Source organism: Lemur catta, chromosome 1 (assembly GCF_020740605.2).
Source record: "Lemur catta isolate mLemCat1 chromosome 1, mLemCat1.pri, whole genome shotgun sequence".
Classification (NCBI taxonomy): Eukaryota; Metazoa; Chordata; class Mammalia; order Primates; family Lemuridae; genus Lemur; species Lemur catta.
Window position 1 is genome coordinate 85,920,845 of NC_059128.1, and position 18,214 is coordinate 85,939,058.

At 35.9% G+C, this 18,214-nt stretch overlaps 1 pseudogene; it reads left to right on the forward strand.

Annotated features, from left to right (window-relative positions):
* The first annotated feature begins 561 nt into the window (after positions 1 to 561).
* On the forward strand, positions 562 to 2,280 carry LOC123640941 (annotated as a pseudogene).
* The last annotated feature ends 15,934 nt before the right edge of the window (positions 2,281 to 18,214 follow it).

Below are 18,214 nucleotides of genomic sequence, written 5' to 3' on the forward strand. Positions count from 1 at the left end.
ACCTAGAAAATTCCCCACTCTTTCTTTTCTCCCTTCTCCTTTGAAGACCCTCATTCCAGAAGGGTCCTGCCCCATACCCAGGAAGAGGGACTGCTACACATATAGGCCAAGAAGAGTCTGAACAGACAGAACTTGCTGGGTTCTCCTGCACTCAATCTATTACCATTAGATCATACCCTTTTGTCCAATCACGTTTCTACATAGCTGCCCATTCTTCATCAAACCTAAGCATAGAAATACACAGTTTTCCCTGAGTTTTGGAGTCTTCATTTCTGAAGGCTCTCATGTCATGTAAAACTTTGAATAAATAAATTTGTTACGCTTTTCGGTTGTTAACCTGTCTTACTTATAGGAGCATTAGCCATGACCCTTTTGATGGATATGAAATGGGATCACAACTTTCTACTTATACACAAGCAACTATAAATGTACTATAAATGTGTGAAACACTGTCTCACTGAAGTGTGTGTGGAGGGGAAAAGGTATATGGGAACTCTGTACTGGGTTCTCAATTTTGTAAATCTAAAGTGAGTCTAGCCTCAATAGTCAAGATGAGAGAAGATGGCAGCTGAGAGGGAGCCTCCTCCGCTGGGGGACAGAAAGCCCACCGACTATGAGGAGCTGGAGGACAAAGAGGACTTGTTTACCAGCACTGTCTCCATCCTAGATTCAAGTCCATCATCTCCAGAACCAGCTAGTCTTCCTGCAGAAGATATTAGTGCAAACTACAGTGGCCCAAAACTGGCAGAAATTGTACTACATGATGACAGAGAAGATCTTTTTATAGAAGCTACAGAAAAAGCTTCTTTGGACAGCCCAGAAAGGGAACCTATGCTTTCCTCAGAACCTTCTCCTGCAATCATGCCAGTCATCCCTACTGTACTCATTGCTCCTCGAAGAGTATGTCTGCTCCTGTGATCTTTGAAGAAGCAGCAAACGGAGATATTTTTGATATAGAAATTGGTGTATCCAATCCAGAGAAAGTTGGTGACGGCATGAATGGTTACATGGGATATAGTGTAACAACAAAGACTTCTCTTTCCATGTTCAGTAAGAGTGAATTTTTGGTGAAAAGAAGATTCAGTGACTTTCTTGGTTTGCACAGAAAATTAGCAAGCAAGTATATACATGTCAGTTATACTGTGCCACCAGCTCCAGAGAAGAGTATAGTAGGCATGACCAAGGTCAAAGTGGGTGAAGATTCATCATCCATCAAGTTTGTAGAAAAACGGAGAGCAGCTCTTGAAAGGTATCTTCAAAGAACAGTATAGCATCCAATTTTCCTACAGGATCCTGATTTACAATAGTTCAGAGCTGCCTAGAGCAGTTAATACACAGCCTCTGAGTCGAGCAGGAATACTGAGGGTGGTGAAGGAGGCTGTCGATGCTGTCAACAAAATGACAATCAAGATGAATGAATTGGATGCATGGTTTGAAGAAAAGCAGCAGCAATTTGAGAATCTGTATCAGCAACTTAGGAAACTTCATGCTGGTGCTGAAGCCTTTCTTCTGTCATAGAAAAGAACTTTCAGAAAGAACACAGCTGCCTTTGCTAAAAGTGCTGCCACGTTAGGTAATTCTGAGGATCATACTGCTTTATCTAGAACTTTGTCTCAGCTTGCAGAAGTTGAGGAGAGTATAGACCAGTTACAACAAGAACAAGCTTTTGCTGACTTTTATATGTTTTCAGAACTACTTAGTGACTATATTCATTTTATTGCTGCAGTGAAATGGGAGGCCAAAGTGCAACAAGGAGAAAGAGATTTTGAGCAGATCTTTATTTATTTATTTTTTTTGAGACAGAGTGTCACTTTGTTGCCCTGGCTAGAGTGAGTGCCGTGGCGTTAGCCTAGCTCACAGCAACCTCAAACTCCTGGGCTTAAGTAATCCTACTGCCTCAGCCTCCCGAGTAGCTGGGACTACAGGCATGTGCCACCATACCCGGCTAATTTTTTCTATATATATTTTAGTTGGCCAGATAATTTCTTTCTATTTTTAGTAGAGACGGGGTCTCACTCTTGCTCAGGCTGGTCTCGAACTCCTGACCTCGAGCCATCCTACCGCCTCGGCCTCCCAGAGTGCTAGGATTACAGGCGTGAGCCACCGCGCCCAGCCTTGAGCAGATCTTTAAAACAGTTCGAAAAGACGTGGGAAGATTTGAGAAAGAACAAATGAAGGATTTTAAAACTGTTATCATCAAATACTTAAAATCATCAGTACAAACAACAGCTGATAAAATACTGGGACACATTCCTACCTGAAGCCAAAGCCATTGCATAGCAATAAGATTATTCCTCTTAAGAAGACCTCGGATGTTTGTTCTAGTTATGCTGAATTCCACAGTGAGATCATTTAAAATCATCTAAATGCACCATTCTATGTTTTATGCATTACATGTGGTTTTATATACATATACATACACACTCTCTCTCTCTCCCTCTGGTATTTTGTTACAAGCTGCATGTCCTGACCCTCTTTGAGTCAAGTGGACTGTGGCATGACATTCTGCAATACTTTACTGAATTGAACACTATTGTGTCTTAAATATTTGCACTAGAATGTGCACTGCAAGGCCGGAAAATTTTACAATATTTTTTTCTTTGTAATATGTTCTGTAGTATGTTTACCCTCTTTATGAAGTGAATTATCAATGCATTGATTAATGTTCATTTATTTATACATTCCTGTACAGAATTTATGATTTTGTGATTATAGTAATAAAATGATATTCCTTGTGAAAAAAAAAAGTTGGTCTAAAATACAAAGTTTATTAAAGTATTGACTCCATTAAAAATGTCAATATCATCTATATCCTTACAATCCCTTATTATTTAATATATTTTTTCACTCTAAAATAATTTTATTATCAGAAACATGTAGAAACAAAGTAAATTAAGGGTAAAATAATCACTCCCAAAACTATTATATTAAAAATAACTCTCATTCACACTTTTACTTCATATCCTCTTTTTCTTCTATACATACAATTGTAAGGCTGGTGGCAGGCACCCCTCCTCTCCCTAATGAAAAAAAGAAAAGGCCCAGGAGACCTGCTGAGAACAATGCCTGCTAGGCCCAGCTGAGTTAAAAGAATAACCACACCTGATGGCTACCATGACAAAGGTCTCAGCTCCTGGAGTTCATCATGGTTCCTGGAGTCCACCCATACCACCAGCCCCTCCTATTTCTCCACACCTGCCCTAAAACTGCAATAGAAAGTTCCTTGCTCTCCCCATCATAAATCTTTCCATCAAAGAAACCCCCACCCCCAGCCCTAAAATATATATATATAAACCCACTCAAAACTTCTGGGGGTGAGACTTCTCAGGTCTCTCTCTCTCTCTCCCCCAGGACCTGGGACCTCGCCCGGGGCCCTCTCTCTTGGGACTCATTACCCCCACCCGGGAGCGCTCCAATAAAGCCTCTTATCCCTTTCAAATCTGCTCGTCTTTCTTTCTCTGGCGCCGGCCGCTCCAAAAAACCTTACAACAATTTCATTGTTTTTGTTTTTTAACTAGTTGTAATAATATTATATATAAAGTTAACACTAAGCTATTGCCTTTTATTCATGATGTTTATTACTTAATGGCTTAATAATAATCAGTTGAATGAATGCACCAAGTATTTACCTAAATATTTTTAATAGTTGCTTTGGCAAACAATTTAGGTTGGCTCAACCAACATCCATATCTAACCTCTTTTTCACTTTCCTAACTACTATAGTGAATATAAAAACCAAATACTCAACTTCCCAACTTTCCATGCAGCAAGGAGTGGGCATGTGACTGGCCTGGAGTTGTGAGTGGAAGTTGGCTGGCACAGCCACTGTCCCTCCTTGTGCCTTGAACGGAGCCATGGTGATTGATGTTGTAGCAGCTGTTTGAGACAATAAGGAAGGGAATTGTTGAGACCTGAATATACTGTGACTTCTTGCTATTAAGGAAATAGACCTCCATTTGTTTAAGTCACTTTGGTTGGGTTTTGTTTTAATTGTCACAAATACGATTAAGCTATTTTTTAAATAGCTGGATATTTATTTATTCATTTATTTGAATTATTTTTAGTTGTAAAACTTTCGTTATATAAAACTTTCAACATTTACAAAAGTAAGGAGACATATAAATTAACCCCCATAAATATATCACCAGGTTTAACAATAATCAATTTATGGCCTATCTTAATTCATTTAAATATTCCCTGATCACATTCTTCTCCACATAGTATTATATCGATAACTATAATGCTTCCAAATTTAAATATTATATGTATGTATTTATCCAGTGATCATTTTCATGAATAAAGTTTTTTCTGTTATTAGGACTATTCCTTAGAAAAGAAATTTCAGATCAATAGGTAATGGGTATTGTCTTTTGAAAGATAAGTTGTGAAAGATTCAAGCATGGTCTAATACTGTTGAAAGCTTAGATAATTGAATGTTAATTAATTGACAAAATTAAAACATGTTTTAAAATATATTTCAGAATACTTTTATAAACATACCTAAAATATATCCCAGCCTAAGTAAGCTGTACATCTAACTAATAATACATATAATCACTCACAGATGAGTTTTGTATTCTCCAGCTGACTGTGAGATTAGAATGTGTGCAGATAGCTGAAGAATGAATAGTACTTTTTGTGTTTCTTAGGAGTTACAGATGAGAAGGATTTACCCATCTCTGAATTCATTATATCATTACTATTTCCATCAATTTGATAATATCTGTTCTAAATTGTTCAAGGTTTGAGAAATCATTGCTCTTTGATGAGCATTGAAAGCATAAACTAAGACTAATATTAGTCCATTGTTTAATCTTGATGGCTTTAACAAAAATAGTTCTCTTGTAAAAATGCAAAAAAATTAAGAATCTCTGAGTCTGTAGGTGAGGTAGAAGCCATTTAGTTCAGTATTTTTTAATTTTAGTATTTCTCTGAAATTCTTCCCAAAGCATATTATCATATTAAAAAAAGCGTTCTGACATGTACTATAATTTTAAAAATCCATTTCACTTTACCTTAACACTTTCAAAATTTATTTTCTCTCAGAATGCCCTGCCTGCCTTCATTTTCTGTTTAACACATTGACTGGCATGAGTTGTATTTAACTCAGGCTTAGTTTTGAGCCCCGGGCCTGTGAAGCAAAACTCTGTAGTTGATTCATGAAAATCTTACTTGATGTTCTTATTGTTACAATCAATATTCACAATTTAATTCTAAAAACATGGATTGCATTGCATATAACTCATGTACAGAAAACAATAAAAAATAAATTAGAAAGGATTGTTTTATCAATAATAAAACACTGCGGCCCCTGGGAAATTTTTTTTTTCTAGTGTGGCAGTCAATGTGTTAACCCTTACTAAAAATCCCACAGGATTAGTGTTGTCCTTTAAAAAACCCTGGGTTTTGAACACTGTAGTCCTAGTAGAGTATTTTAAGCCCTTCAATTTCTTATAATAAAAGCCTTGCCGAGCACTCGTGTCTGATGATAAAAACCCTGCTCTGTAGAAGTGTTCTCTTATTGGGCTAACTCTTCCAGCTGCGAGACTCATGCTGCTCAGTTCGATATAAGAGTTACTACATCACATCCTCCTGCTGGTGCATATAGCTCTAGAAATGTAGCCTATTTTCCTCTTACCCAAAGGTGATGACCACCAACATTATCATCATCACATTCTTCTTCATCATCATCATCATTGCTCTCAGTTTGACTGTTGTTGGTATATAGGAAAGCTACTGATTTCTGTACATTGATTTTGTAACCTGAGACTTTGCTGAATATGTTTATCAATTCCAGTAGTCTCATGGCAGAATCTTTGGGGTTTTCTAGATATAAGATCATTTCATCAGCAAAGAGCAATAGTTCGACCTCTTCTGCCCCCATTTGGATGCCCTGGATTTCCTTCTCTTGTCTGATTGCTCTGGCTAGGACTTCCAGCACTATGTTGAATAGAGGTGGTGATAGAGGGCAACATTTTCTGGTCCCAGTTCTAAGCGGGTATGCTTTCAATTTTTCTCTGTTCAGTATGATGTTGGCTGTGGGTTTATTATATATGGTTTTTATCATTTTTAGGTAAGTCCTGTCTATGCCTATTTTGTTAAGAGTTCTTATCATAAAAGGGTACTGGAATTTTGTCAAATGCTTTTTCTGCATCTATTGAGAGGATCATATGGTATTTATTTTTACTTCTATTTATGTGTTGAATTACATTTATAGATTTGCATATGTTGAACCATCTCTGCATCTCTGGATGAAGCCCACTTGGTCGTGATGAATCATTTTTTTGATAAGCACCTGAATTCTGTTGCTAATGAAATTATTTTAAATGATTGAGGTGCAATTATAAGGTTATTGAGTACAGTTTTTCTTGTCCTGATTCTAAAAATCTATTTATATTCTCCTCCACAGCCATAGACACACACACACACACACACACACACACACACAGACATACACATACATACACACAAACGCTTTTTCTCCGAATAGCTATATGGATTCTAAAAAAAAAAAAAACCTCAAACTTTTCCTCAAATAGTATCCTACAGAGGGAAGTTGTCTTGGCCTTTTCTGATTCTCTAGTAAATTGGAAAAGAATCAAAGGCATCAACTCCCTGAGTGAGTGGACTGTGGACTGGGCCATTTAAAATTTAGTAGGGTTCTTTCCCAGGTTTATTGAGGTATAATTGATAAAAATGGTATATATTCAATGTGTACATTGCAATGATTTGATGTACATTGTGGAATGATTACCATAATCAAGATAATTAACCCATTCATCACCTCACATATTTATCATTTTTTAAATGGTGAGAACACTTAATGTCTACTCTCATAGCAAATTTCAAGTATACAATATAGTATTATTAGCTATAGTCATCATGCTGTGCATTAGATCCCCTAAACATATCCACTTTATAACTGAAAATTTGTACCTTTGACTAATATCTCCCAATTCATACCACCCCCATCCCCTGGCAACCACTTCTCTATTCTCTGTTTCTATGAGTTTGATGTTTTAGATTTCACATATAAGTGAGATCACGTATTATTTGTCTTTCTGTGTCTGCCTTCTTTCACTTAGCTTAATGTCCTACAGTTTCATCTATGTTGTTGCAAATGGCAAGATTTCTTTGTTTTTTATGGCTGAATAATATTCTGTGGTATGACTGAATGCCATGGCTCATACTTGTATTCCCAGCATTTTGGGAGGCTGAAGTAGGAGGATCACTTGAGCCCAGAAGTTGGAGGCTGCAATGAGCTATGATCACACCATTGCACTCCAGCCTAGGTGACAGAGCAAGACCTGTATCTAAAAATATATATATATACACAAACACACACACACAAACACACACACACACACAGACATACACACACATCTTCTGTGGTATAGATGTATGTGCATATATGTTGTGTATATATATGTATATGTGTACATATATATATATTTTCTTTATTCATCCATCAATAGGCACTTAAATTATTTTTGCATTTTGGCTGTTATGAATAATACTACAATGTCCAGAGATTCATTTTTCTAGATATTGTTAGATGGCACTGATTTAATTAGATACACCCAACCTTTAATCTACCATTCTGTCAAACTCAAGAAAGTGAGTTATCTCAAAGCTCTATTCTTGGTTTTCTACATTCCTTAAGTATACACTCTCTCTGAGTGATCTTTCTGAGACCCATGAGTTAAATATCACCAGATTTCTCCTCCGTGCACATCTCCAGTCTTGATCTCTTTGCTCAGCACCAGACTTGTATATTCAAATGGCTCCTTGCATATACTCCTCTCTTTGAAAATCTAATAGACATATTGAGATTGAGATGTTTTAAATAGGAATCTTAATTTCTACCCCTGCCTTCTCATTGTTTTCCCTAGTTTTCACTGTTTCAGAAATGGCCAAACCCAGTTGCTCAGCATGCCAATCACTCAAATTTTTAAATTTCCCTTTTCTCCTTATATTCTATATGCAATCCATTAAGTCCTGTCAGTACTTTCTGTAAAATACATCCAAATCTGACAACCTAAAAGTATCTGCACTGACAACCTACTTTTACCACTTTTACCTCTCTTCTGCAACAGCCCTTTAATGGGCCTCCCCAAGTCCACTCTTGTCTTCTTATGGTCCATTCTTACAGCTACAGTAATATCTCCAATGCATAAACTACATTATATCATTCTCTTGCCCAAAACTCTTCAATGACTTCATAGGTCAAAGAGGAAAAAACCCAAATCCTTACTGTGGCCTGAAAGCCTCTACCTGATCTGGTTCCTGCTCATCTCTGACCACATCACTCTCTCCTTTCTCACTGCATTTCTGCAACCTTGGCTTTTTAGTTTTTGGTCCCTAAGTATACCATGCTTATTTCCTCTTGGGGCCTTTATGCTTATCCCCTCAGCCTGGAATACTCTTTGGATGTGTTTTCATATAGCAGCCTCGTTTTTACCATTGAAGACTCAGATCAATGTCGTTTTTCAGAGAGGTCTCCTCTGACCACATTAACCCTAGTAGGATTCTGCATATTCTGTCCTGTTGAACTCCTGTATTTACTTATGAACATGTTTATTATCTGTCTGTGTGCACTGGAATATAAACTCTTTGAGGCCAAGGAATTTGATTATTGTGTATCCTCAGTAACTAATAGACAGCCTCTCATAACAAGTGCCCTATAAAAAACTGTTGACTGTATGAATGAATCTGGGTTGTTATAAACAGTTCATTGTCCTCTTTGTCTCTAATCTCTTCCTTCAATCCACTTCCCTTCCAAATTAAACTTCTTGAAACATCAACTTCTGGTATTCAAGAGCATTGCGATAGCTTCCTAAAAGAATCAAGTTCCAAACTCCTCTTCCTGAATTTCAAGATACTAATTTTCTTAACTCATACTCTTCTTATACAAAGTTTTTTGTTCCCCAAAATGAACCCTTGGCTGGAAGACTGGTCTCTCTGACCCTGAGAAAATCTTTTTCCAGTCTCTTATCTTTGCTATTGTCTTTCCCATGAGGAAGTGTCCCCCAATTCCACATGGTTCAAGTCCCAACTCCCCGACCAATCACTATCCCACCATATGAAAAGCTCTTCCTTTTCTGCCATATATGTATTATATTTATTATATTTTATATTGTCATCAGGTTGGTGTAATATATACCCTTATCCTACTTATTCTGTGGTGGGTAATACTTTTGAAAGTAATGCCTGAATCCTACTATTAAAATACCCCATCAATCTGGCACATTGATCCACAGATAGTATATCTGTTCAATTCATAGTTAACGATGGGCTAGAATAACACATAAATTTAATTAGAAATTATAATTTTAATACTAAACTATAGTAAAAAATGTTTATGTTATTAACAATAATGTATCCCCAGACTTATTCCAGGATTTCAGACACAAGTGTTTAGGATAGCCATGCAAATTATGTAAATTAGAGAAGTGAGCTTAGTGTACAAATAGCAGACATACAGGAATATTCTGCACTTCCACAACTAACATTTAAAAAAAATTTTTCTTGAAACATATGGGCTGTTTAGGTGACTTATTATCTTCTCAGCTTTACTGGACAAAGGAATATTTATTTACTATAAACAATATAAGAAAGCAAAGTTGATGACAAAAAGCAACTGACATTTGGTCTCATTGTCCAGATGAGTAGGGTATAGTGGGGAATATGGATAACTGCAGTCATACAATTCATCCTAGGAGGGCAGTGGCAATGCCTGTCCAGAAGATTATTGCTGCATAAAAATGGAGGCCCAGTGTTCATTGAGCTTCTGTCTTTTTTTTCAAAGTGGGCCAAAAATGCATGTCTTTCATGTTAAATTACTCAATTTTTAAATGTTGAACATATCTGAGTGTCAAATCTGCAACCTTGATGTCGTATATTTGTAATACCGACTCAGAAAATGTCCTGTGTTGTTCATTTAATTGAGCTGCAGCAATTTGCATTTTATTCTCCACACTTTATCTTCTTTTTCCATTAGCATTTAACAAATACTCCATTTTCTCCTTTTCAACATTAGTCTTGATAAATGACCAAAGATTATTATAAAAGTTTGGCATGTATTTTCTGATGACCAAAGTAATGTGTACCTCTAGAAAACTTGGAAACTACTGAAAAGTATATATAAAAATATAAGAATAGGCTGGGCGCGGTGGCTCACGCCTGTAATCCTAGCCCTCTGGGAGGCCGAGGCGGGTGGATCGCTTGAGGTCAGGAGTTTGAGACCAGCCTAAGCGAAACCCTGTCTCCACTAAAAATAGAAAGAAATTATCTGGCCAACTAAAATATATATAGAAAAAAAAATTAGCTAGGCATGGTGGCGCATGCCTGTAGTCCCAGCTACTCGGGAGGCTGAGGCAGTAGGATGGCTTAAGCCCAGGAGTTTGAGATTGCTGTGAGCTAGACTGATGCCACGGCACTCACTCTAGCCCAGGCAACAAAGTGAGACTCTGTCTCAAAAAAAAAAAATAAATAAATAAGAATAATTCTTCTATACACTGCTATCATTTTCATTTTTCTTTCTATATTTAGTTTAGGCTATATTAACATAATAGTCATTGGTTTATTTTTCATAAAAATAATTTATTCATGAAATTAAAAATTCTTGGTAAGCACCATTTGAATGTCTGCATGGATTTCTATTGCTTAGATGTACCATAATTTAACCACATCTCTATCCTTGGACAGTTAGGTTGCTTCCAGCTTTTTTTCTCTATAATGAATAATGTTGCAGTGAACATTTTTGTACATAAACTTGTTTGTATTTTTGAATTATTTCCTTATAAATAGTCAATGGATTCAAATACATAAATATTTTGGAGACCAAGTTGATTTACAAAAATGTTTTGCCAATTTATAATGCTGCCAGCAATTTGAGAGTGCATATTTTACTGCATCCAAACATTTGGATATCCTCATGAAAAAAAAATTAAGATAATGGAGTATTCTATGTTTGTTCTTCTTTCCTCAAGTTGTCTCCCTTATCTCTGACTTAGCAGAGCACTTTTATTCCTCTTCAAAGTGAAAATCAAGGATTCCTATCCCTCTACAAAGTTATTCATAGCCATGGTCATTCTTATTTCTTAGGTCATTCTTATTCCTTTCCACTTGTCTCAATGGAAGAAATAACCTTTGTGTCTAAGACTAATGCCACCCCATGTGCTTTAACTTTCATCTCTTTCTATATCCCTGAATATCATGTACTCTCAGACATACCTTCTATCTTAAATAACATCAATATCTTCTACCTTTGTGGTTCTTTCCTCATAGCATATAATACCACTCAAATTTGTTTCATTAAAAAATCCTTTCCTCATCTTAGTTTCCACTTTCAGTTGCACTCTTATTTCTCTTCTTGCTTTTACTGCCAAGTTTCTTTGAAAGATTGCTCTTAATTCACTGCCTTTACTTTTTCAACTTCCAACATTCTCCTGGGCACCAATGTCATTACTACTCTGGAACAAGTTTTGCTCAGATCACCAGTGATCTACTCTTTGTAAATCCAACAGGCTCTTTTAGGGACTCATCTTACCTGTCCTCTATGATCCTTTAATACCCACTAACCCTAATCTACCTAAGTGTACTTTCCTGAAGACAGGAGACAAACAGGTTGAAGGAGGTTGCATCCAAATTTCCACCTCAACAAGGCTGCCAGTTGAGGCCAAGGATTGGCAGTAACAGAAGAGAAAGAAGACTGATGTGGACAGAAAGTGCACTGAAGAAAGGAATAATCTATCAGCTAGTGATCATGGAATATGAGGAATTAATAGTTTAGAGCCACAGAAACTAAACATGATAGCAGGAAGAGTATTAGGGAAAGAAGACACATGCTGCAATGAGAGATGGGCATTAGAAACAGTTGAAACTATCAAGTCTGTTTATTCGTTTATTAATTTATTGAATTAACTCATATTAAACACTTCCTACATGCTAGGTACAGGGAATACAGTGCTTAAAAGGGTAGATGATTCACTGTCAATATCAGAAGAAGCAAGAAATTTGTAGGGATAGGAGCCAATAAAGAAACAGATTGGTAAGGGGTCTTTGGGAATTTTAGGGGGCCTACAATGCCTAGTGACTGTTGTATCAAAGGGATCCTGGTATCAACAGTAGCAGAGAAAGTCAATGAGATTAATTTTGAAATAATATAAAGTATGAAGGCAGGAAATAATGGCATAAGAATAGATGACAGGACAGATGGAAGAAAAAATCAGAAGCAGTAGAAGCTTCAAAGAATTGGTAGGAACAGTGTTGAGGCTGGAATGCTGGGGCACTGGCTCTGATCAAAGTATCTTTGGAGATGCCAGTAATGATCACATAGTCAACATGAATTTTGATCCTGTTTGAAATAAAGACAAGATAATGTGCATATAATCATTTGTCTAAAAAGTGTTCCCTAACACAGGGGATAAAATCTGTATTAAAAATTCACATAAGTTGTGATGATATATAGATATTAGAACTATAGAGCTAATGCAAACTGCATGACATCAGATCAACCCAGATTTCAAGATTGTCTTGATTCCAACAGATGTAACACATTATAATTTCCTAGTGTAAATAAAAGAGCTCAGACATATTGTTCTACATCACAAAATTTCTTGATGGATTCTATCAAAATAAATCAGACTCATATCCATCAAATGCCATTTGAAATATTTTAGAGTTTAAGCTCTCAAGAGAAAGTAATTTCTATTCTAATTAAGTTTCATGAATTTGAAATCTAACCAGAGCACTATAAATCCAACAAGAGTCCTCTTCATTAAGTTGACTGTGATAACATCTCCGTGTGGAACTGGATAGCCACAAGGCCCCGATCAGACAATTTTGTCCTTTTTCAATACTATGTCCCCAACCAAATCAATAGAGTAACAATTCCTATCAATCTCCAAGCTGTCCACAATGATCATACCAGTTACCTTGTGGTCTGATGACTTTCTTGAGCAATGTTCTATAGCCTGAGAGTAGGCATAAGCAAAGCAGGCAGTAGACATAATCTGGTATTGGGAAACTGGAATGTGAAGGGCTGTGTTCAAGTCTAGGTTGGACAGGAAATCACATATGTAGCCTGATTTGCTGTGAATGAGAAGATATTTAATGACTGAAGACCTTTCTGAGAGCTGCTATAGTGTTGTGGGATAGTGAAAAAGAAGGAAGATATTGAAGTTTCCACCTAAGTTAGAGAGCAGTTATTAATAGTATTTAGATCTTGGAAGCACATGAGATGTGCTGACATTATTCAGGGACAAAAAGGATCAATAAAGTTGAATTTCAGTGGATCTTTAACATGGATATCACACATACTTAATAATGCTTAATAGGTTGGCTGGCTTACTGATTGATTAGTTTACTTGGCCAAATGCAAGGCTTAGAATTATGACTTTTAGTCTTGCTGCATGTTCAATAAGGCAACATTTTGGTTGGGGGAAACTAAACTTTCCTGCTGAGGCAGTGGACCCTGCTGGCTCTGTTTCCACTTCAGAATGGTGCCACATTTACCAAATAATTCCTTTAAGTAGCATTTGAAGAATTTATGAGATTTTAGCTTTTGTTGCTCATAAATGATAAAACATTTAATATATTTGTGCATTATGAAGCACAATAATTTGTAAGATAAATATTATAGTGGAAATCTCATTTTAGTTTTGATCCATATGCACTGTGCTTTTGCACTATACAAAAAAATGAAAGAAGATATCATTATATAAATAATTTCAATAAAAGTGAACAAAACCATTGTTTCAGTGCTTGTTGGATTAACTCTAAACTATTTTGTTTGCCTCCAGATCATGAGGGATATCATATATTACTTCCACAAAGTAACATTCTATTCTAGAGAATTCAAACTATATTCACAAAGTAAGTTACTCTGAACTTTATTGAGAAATCTTAAAATCTTGAAATCTCAGGTTACTTTTCATAAATAAAATGTTCTTTTTACCTACTTCAAATCAGATTACTAAAAAAAGACTCCACATTTTCATGGTCAAATAAAATGTTCTTTTTACCTACTTCAAATCAGATTATTAAAAAAAGACTCCACATTTTCATGGTCATGAGTATAAATTTTGGAATCAGCTTCTGCATTTATACCCTGGCTCATTAGCTATGATGCCTTGGGCAAGTTTTCTAACCTTTATGCTGTCTCATTTTTTTCATCTGAAGAATAGTTATAACAGTGTTGTTGTCAGAATTAATGAGGAAAGTGAATAAAAATAGTAACTGTACATAATAAGTGTTAGATATCTTTTAAAAATCTCTTTAAGGAAAATAGATACTCCAAGGGCATTGGAGCTGAGGCATGCATAGAGAAATCATGAGCAGATATGATTCATATTGGTTGGGCATTGAATGCATAACATAGGAAACTCAGGCTTCAGGGTAGGCATTTAAAAATAGAGGTTATGGGGTACAGCCTCTAGAGAAAACAGTATGGAGATTCCTCAAATAATTAAAAATAGAGCTACCATAAGATCCAACAATCCCACTACAGGTATATAAAGGAAATGAAATTAGTATCTTGTAGAAATACCTGTACTCATTGCAGCATTCACAATAGTCAAGATATAGAAATAACCTCAGTGCCCACTGATGGATGAATGTATAAAGATTCATCTTTATATATATATTACATCATATATGTTACATTTGTATAAACACACATACTTACAGTGGAATAGTATTTAGCCTAACATGAAGGAAATCCTGTCATTTTCAACAACGTGGTTGAACCTGCAGGACATTATGCTAAATGAAATAAGCCAGGCACAGAAAGACAAATTCTGCATGATCTCACTCATATGTGGAATATGAAAAAGTCTAACTCAGAGAAGCAGAGAGTAAAACAGTGGTTGCCAGGGGCTGGGGTCTGGGGGAATGGAGAGATGTTGGTCAAAGGGTACAAAGTTTTAGTTATGCAGGATGAGCAAGTTCTAGAGATCTAATATACAGCATAGTGACTAGAGTTTACTGTATTTTAACACTTGAAGTTTGCAAAGAGAGTAGATCTTTGCTCTCACCATGCACACACACATACACACACAGGTAATAATGTGATGGATATGTTAATTAACTTGACTATGGAGATCATTTCACAACGTATATCAAAACATCATGTTGTACACATTAAAAAAATAGAGGGCAGGTTACTACCCTTAACATACTAAGCAGATTGAAATCATATATATATATATATATATATATATATATATATATGTTATAATATAAACTAAGAAAACATGAGAATTTATGAAATTTCACTGTCCCAAGCTCTTGCTTGAAGTGTTCAGAGACTTCAGGAACCCTGGGAGACCATTAAAATCTCTGTAATATAAAGTTATGTGAATATCGCCACTACTGTCTGTTAATCCAATATGGACTATGTACATTGCTGCCTCTGAGTTTCCACAAAATTCTGATACTCAGTATCCACTACAGCAACATGTGCTTAGGTAGCATCTGATGATTCTGTCTAGCAACTACTCTCCTTTCTTCTAGTAATGGCCTCTTCTATTTTTCATGACATACAGATGGAATGGTCAGTTAGGACGTCCCATTCTTTCCTAGCCAAGGGATCAGCCAGGGCAATTGAACTTTCCCCACAGGAATTGAATCTTGAGTGGAATGAATCAAGGACTAAAATCATTATTACTAATTCTTGCAGATGGCAGTTCCCAGAACCAAGAAGAGATTGTTTTTGTTTGTTTGACTGTTTGTTTGTTTGCGACTGAAAACCCTAGAGCTGCTCTGCTTTCTGCTTGTTCCAAAGCCTCTTTCTGAACTTGTTTTCAAGGATATGAGCTACCCAATATCATTCCAATAATGTCACTATTTTTAACTTATATTTCTGTTTTATGAAAAGAACTTCTAAGATCAGGAGGTATTAATACAGTGAACACACCATGATTTTCCCTATTTTTCATAGTTGATGTAACTTCTTAACTGATAACACGATGCACTAAAAAGAAAGAACATATTTAATTTTGTAATAAATATTTTTAATGCAAGTAAATATTCGTAATAAAAGATCAGCATTGAATAGACTAATAAAGTAGATGATATACAAAATAGAAGAGAAAGTGAGACAGGAAGAGCTCTAATTCAAATGTGTTTCGGAAATTGAATATTCCTGTTTATTTCTTGTTGAGGACTTTAACCTCTCCTTCCAAATCAGTTTCTTCATCTGTAAGGTGGGGATAATAATACTTCTGTCAAGTTACTATCATTATTGATTGAGATAATGCATATGAACATGCCTGGCATACAACTTTACTCATATTAAGAATTTTATAAATGATAGTCATTTAGTATTGTGTAACTAATTATTCATGTATTTTTCCCTTACGAGAGCATACCTATCTTCTTTGCCACTATATCTCTAGTTCCGAGCATTGTGCTCAGTATAAGTGGTGCTAAGTAAATATTTTTTGAGTAAATAAATGATATAAATAAAAGCAAGATGATAAACAGAATCATTTTAGAGAATGTCACCTGTGACATTCAATTTTTTTCTGATTTTTTTTCTAGTTAGAACTTAGAAATTACTAACTTTCATAGTTAATTTTTTAAAAAATATATGTATCTTAAAGTTTCAGAATTTACTTCAATTAAACTGAGAACTTAGAAGCAGTAGGAAGTTTTTCCTTTAAGCAGTTGAATGTTCTAATACTTGTTAGTATTTGTTAGAAGTGTCAAAATGAGAAAATAGGTTTCTGGAAATATTATCCCTGTTCAGCGTTAGGTGCACATTCATTACCCACTGCATGTGCAGGAACATGCATGCATCCTTATTGTTTAATGGGATGCTCCTTTTTTGTCCCAATGTTCTTGTTTGTCCTAATTTTACCCTACCAAGCTTGCGGAGACTTGCATTTTAAGGAAGACTTAGGGAGTACTGTAAAGTTTCTAATTAATGGCACTTACAGCAGTTCAGATACAGTTTTAATAGAAGCACTATCCCAGCATTCACACACACACACAAAAATGGTGAGGCTAGCAGCACATGACCCTTTGGGAAGTATCTATTGTGTTAAAAATGTGGTAAACATTTGGTTTTATACACATTTCAAAAGCTGTTTTAAAATATTCAATAATATTTTCTTTTTTTTTTTTTTTTTGAGACAGAGTCTCACTTTGTTACCCGGGCTAGAGTGAGTGCCGTGGCGTCAGCCTAGCTCACAGCAACCTCAAACTCCTGGGCTTAAGCGATCCTACTGCCTCAGCCTCCCGGGTAGCTGGGACTACAGGCATGTGCCACCATGCCCAGCTAATTTTTTGTATATAAATTTTAGTTGGCCAGATAATTTCTTTCTATTTTTAGTAGAGACAGGGTCTCGCTCAGGCTGGTCTCGAACTCCTGACCTCGAGCAATCCACCCGCCTCGGCCTCCCAGAGGGCTAGGATTACAGGCGTGAGCCACCGCACCCAGCCCTCAATAATATTTTTTGCATTGGTTGAGTGTTATGGCCCAAAAGGCATATGCTAATTTTAGAACATATTAACAAAATGGTGAAAATATTAAATGTGATTTTATCATTAATGCAAACATTATTAATCATTGGTTCAATATATCTATAAGCACATTTGTATATGTGGTTTGTTTATATGTAAACACTAAATATATAGTATATAAAAAATACTGTTTTATCAAAACTTAAATGCATGATAAAAATTCAAACAATAAAGTATAATCAGTGTAAACTAGTTTCCCTCCCAAGGCAGACTGCCAAGACACCAGTCCCTGGGCGTCCAAGTCCTATTCCTCAGAGGAAATTGCCGTCGCTAGTCTTCTCCCTAGTCCTGTAGAAAAACCTAACATATATAAATGCATTTATGTGCATCACTTTTAAAAATTCCATAGCAGAGCACTTTTCTGTACTGTGCTTTTTGTAACCAATTTATCATGGAGATTTTATTCCATATCAACATATATTAAATTATATAGCTAACAAATATCAAAATTTAGTGGAACCCCTGAACCACCAGGACCTGATTCTCATGCTGATATAATTCTACTTCCCCATTTTATGGATGAGGAAACTGAGACTCAGGGAGGTAATTTGAAAATGAGACAGAAACGGAGCAGGGACCAAGCATTCTGATTCTCAATCCTCTGACTTTGCATGACACAAAGGTAAGTTCACAGAAGTCCTAGAAAATCTGCACCCAGGGAGAAGTAAAATATTAAAGGGAAGAG